At 35.2% G+C, this 4,051-nt stretch overlaps 1 non-coding gene across 1 annotated transcript; it reads left to right on the forward strand.

Moving 5' to 3' along the window:
* Positions 1–1,584: 1,584 nt before the first annotated feature.
* On the forward strand, positions 1,585–1,656 carry Trnat-agu. The gene has a single exon. It is a non-coding gene; the product is annotated as a tRNA-Thr (tRNA).
* Positions 1,657–4,051: the final 2,395 nt, after the last annotated feature.

Raw genomic sequence — 4,051 nt, forward strand, 5'->3', positions numbered from 1 at the left:
AATTAGCGTCGCGGTTCGCTCAGTTCAAGACTTTTTTATTTTTCCCACGACTTTTGTACCGTATGTCTTGAGTCAGTGCCATATACCGTACAGTATTTCAGTCAGTAAGCCTAAAGCATTTTAATGTAATAAGTAATTCTACTACATCTTTTTGGTTAAGTTGGGATTGTCTATAATCCTATTGTAATGAAATTACTTATCACTGGTTATGTAGCCATGATATACAAATTTTGTGGTCGATAAGACCATCGTGTTTTATTAAGTTTGCTTTGCAACGCCTAGGCTCCTAATACAAAACAGAACTAAAAACAAACAGTTCTTTCCCCCACCGGCACTTGGTGGTTTTTATATGCCGTTACTCAGTCACACGTGATAATCAAAGCTGTAGTGCATAAATTCGTTGTAGGCCTACATCGGCTGTATTATAATTAAAATGTTTATTACGGTTTTACATAAAACAGCTGTGGAGTTATAGTTTAAACAGATGCAAAAAAATAAACTGATTAGTTATCTTTTTCCGTGGCCCTCCCTATCGCATGCAAAACTAAACAGGGAGTTGCTCCAATTAGCATAGTACTCTAGCGGAAAATGATTACACGAAGGTTAGATTTAGCCTAATGCTTGAAAAAATTGCGGTATTAAATCTAACCTAAGTATAATAATTTCCCCCTATGCATTAAATAAACTGATTAATGATCTTTTTCCGTGGCCATTTTCAAACATTAAATCTAACCTTCGTATAATAATTTTCCGCTAGTGTACTATGCACAGCTTTACTAATTGCACAACTTCATAACTGTAGTAATAGTAAACCATTTTCTGTGATTAACTGATTAAATCACAACTTACATTTCGGTTATAAGCAGGGTTGGTTGAACACACTCACAATCAAGCTATTCAAACGGAATAACAGTACGTGTCAAATTACGAAGAGCTCCCAAATATGTACCGTATAGGCCAGTGGGATTTCCCACTGTAATTTGAAAAGGAAGTGACGTTGCATAGTTTAATATATTTCAGTTGCAACTGATGGGGTATTGATTTTAAAATACAATCAATGAATCCCTTTTAAATAAGCCAACAATATAATCATTACATCTATAATAACTATTTCCAAGCTGATTTGTATCAATGAAGAATACCTCATGTCAATAATTAATAATTGTAGATCTTATGCTTGTTCTATTGTTATATTACATACTGTATATTGTATTATCAGTATTACGCTAAATAATGGAAATCCCTGATGGAGTCGGCGACCGTGACCAACAGAGGGCGCTTGGCGAAATAACCAATAGTCACAGCCGGAGCAGAGATAGTAAACACGTTTACTGTTTCTTCTATACTAACTGTTTAGGTAATGTAATATTGGGACGCCAGCACTGCTGACCATTAGGAGCCCTCAAACAATACATGAAGTAAAAAACAAGAATCACTTAATTACAGACAAAATTACACCTATGTTTCTCCTGACGCAAATCCAGTTATTGTCTATTATTCCATCACGACAATAACCATTACTATCAACACTGCAGTACCCGCTACTTACTTGGACTCGAATTCAACCCTAGCCATCAGGCGCAAGCTCGGTGGTCTAGAGGTATGATGCCAGGCTAGTGATCTGGAGATCGTGGGTTCGATTCCCACCCGAGAACAACTTGCGATTTTTTCGCAGTTGTTTTCAAATGTACTGAGTATTCGGTACATTTCCACGTCAGGTAGGGCAAAATTACACCTATACATGTTTCTCCTGACGCAAATCCAGTTATTGTCTCTTATTCCATCACGACAATAACAATTACTATCAACACTGCAGTACCCGCTGCTTACTTGGACTCGAATTCAACCCTGGCTATCAGGCGTAAGCTCGGTGGTCTAGAGGTATGATGCCAGGCTAGTGATTTTGAGATCGTGGGTTCGAGTCCCACCCGAGAACAACTTGCGATATTTTTCGCAGTTGTTTTAAAATGTACTGAGTATTGGGTACATTTCCACGTCAGGTAGGGCAAAATTACACCTATACAGACAAATTAATAATTTAGATAATCGTTCTACAGTATACATTTTCGAGACTCCTGCAAATTCAAGATTCAAGAAACTTTATTGTCTTTATTTAAATACATAATAAAATATAGACAAAAAATGTGATTACTCGGCAAGATTTAAAATTTAGAAAAGAATTTTACATAAACACAACATTACACATTTAACGCCAAAACAAATACAGCCTTAAATATAAACATCAAACACTAAAAAGAGAATAAAATAGAGTAAGATTTTTAAGATCTGTTAAAACTGTTAAAACTCAGTTCACGCTTTTAAAAATTATGCAGTTTAATTAAAACCTATTTGTACATTAACTAAAAAGATGGATACAATTTGGCACAAATGAGTTTCTACATCTAAAAGTGATGTTCTTAGAGGCAAAAGCCTGATGCTTGATCGTTTTATATTATAAGCACAGTGTAGAGGTTGTGTAGGGTCTTGCATCAAACAAGCCGGTGATGCTGAATCGGTCGAATAATCGGAGAGCCCTCACGATTGCGTCGGGGACTGCTACGCAGTACAACGGATCAACTAAAAACATTGTAGCGACAGTGTAGCGATTTTAAGGAAACTAGGCTTAAGAATGCATCAACTTTATTTTCTTTAATTAAAAACACACACACAACGGCCTTTTTCACGAATCGGTAGACATCTTGAAGTAATGACAAACATTGCGAATCACCGGTATTCGTAACCAACAGAAATAAGATAAGCTTTTGGGCTGATTTTCTGACAGCATGTTATTAAAAAATCATAACTACATAACGGGGCCGTCGAATCCAAAAACGTTTTTCAGCAAACTGTTCTTAAAAGACTAGTCTACACCACTATATGATTGAACAAAATTGAAAAATGTTTTTGACCTCTGAAATCAAGATGGAAAAAGAAAAGCCTATTTATGTAGCGTTTCTTTTTACTTCATGGCCTATTTACGATTCCAGGCACTGAAGCCGCAGCCCAGCAGCCCAGCCGCGCCAAGGACCAACATACTAAATCCTGGCAAGAACGTTTTATCATAAAGCCTTTGTGTTTCCCCACACCCCCACCACCTCCGACAATTGTTGATTGATTTTTTTTTCTACCATGATTCAACCAAACACCGATCAGCCACATACGTCATAGCCAGGGCCGTAGAATTGAAATGGTCAGGTTGCGAGCGAAGTGCGAGCACTGATGATTGTGGCCTGTCTCTTATACACATCTAGATGTGTATAAGAGCCAGGGTTAAACCATTAAACTGTAATATTATTAACTAAAACTAATCAACATATAACATAAAACATGTACATATCAAAATTATATTATTATTATTATTATTATTATTATTATTATTATTATTATTATTATGTTTAATCTATCCTCGTCGGTGCCTGCATAAAACGTGTTTTGGATCTAACATGATGATATTGATAAACAATCGAAATTCTCTGTACAATATTATGCTAAACATTTACAGAGTGGACTTTATCATTATTAAAGAAGTCCATTCAACAAACAACATAAACATATACATATCAAAGTTATTAGGTTAAAGATCTCATGTCGGTGCATGCATAAAACGTAATCTGCTGAAATTGACAGACAAAATTCTCTATAGGCCTACTATACTAATTTAACGAGTGGACTTCCCTGTGTATATTGAGATATGCAAGTAGGTTAGAAGTTTAAAGGAGAAGACTTCCTTATGTTGTTGTGGTCATATTAGACTGTAATAATATCATTAAAAACCATTCAACAAAAAAACATAAAACATATAAAAATTAATAAGTTAAACTTTCTACTTCGGTGCATGAATATAACGTAATTTTGACATATGAGATTTACATAACATTTGAAAATGTACTGAATATAAAATCTTAAATATTTTACATTTTAATCAGCGATCTATCAGAAATACGGGGATTGGTTATACTGTAAAGCCTTCAGAACCCCTGCAATACTAAAACTGGGATCCAACAGGCAGTGAATATTCCATTTTGATTTAGTGTAGATGTTTTTTACATAT

This window comes from Anneissia japonica, unplaced genomic scaffold, assembly GCF_011630105.1.
Source record: "Anneissia japonica isolate Jap-2015-1 unplaced genomic scaffold, ASM1163010v1 scaffold1594_len1068242_cov183, whole genome shotgun sequence".
Taxonomy (NCBI): Eukaryota; Metazoa; Echinodermata; class Crinoidea; order Comatulida; family Comatulidae; genus Anneissia; species Anneissia japonica.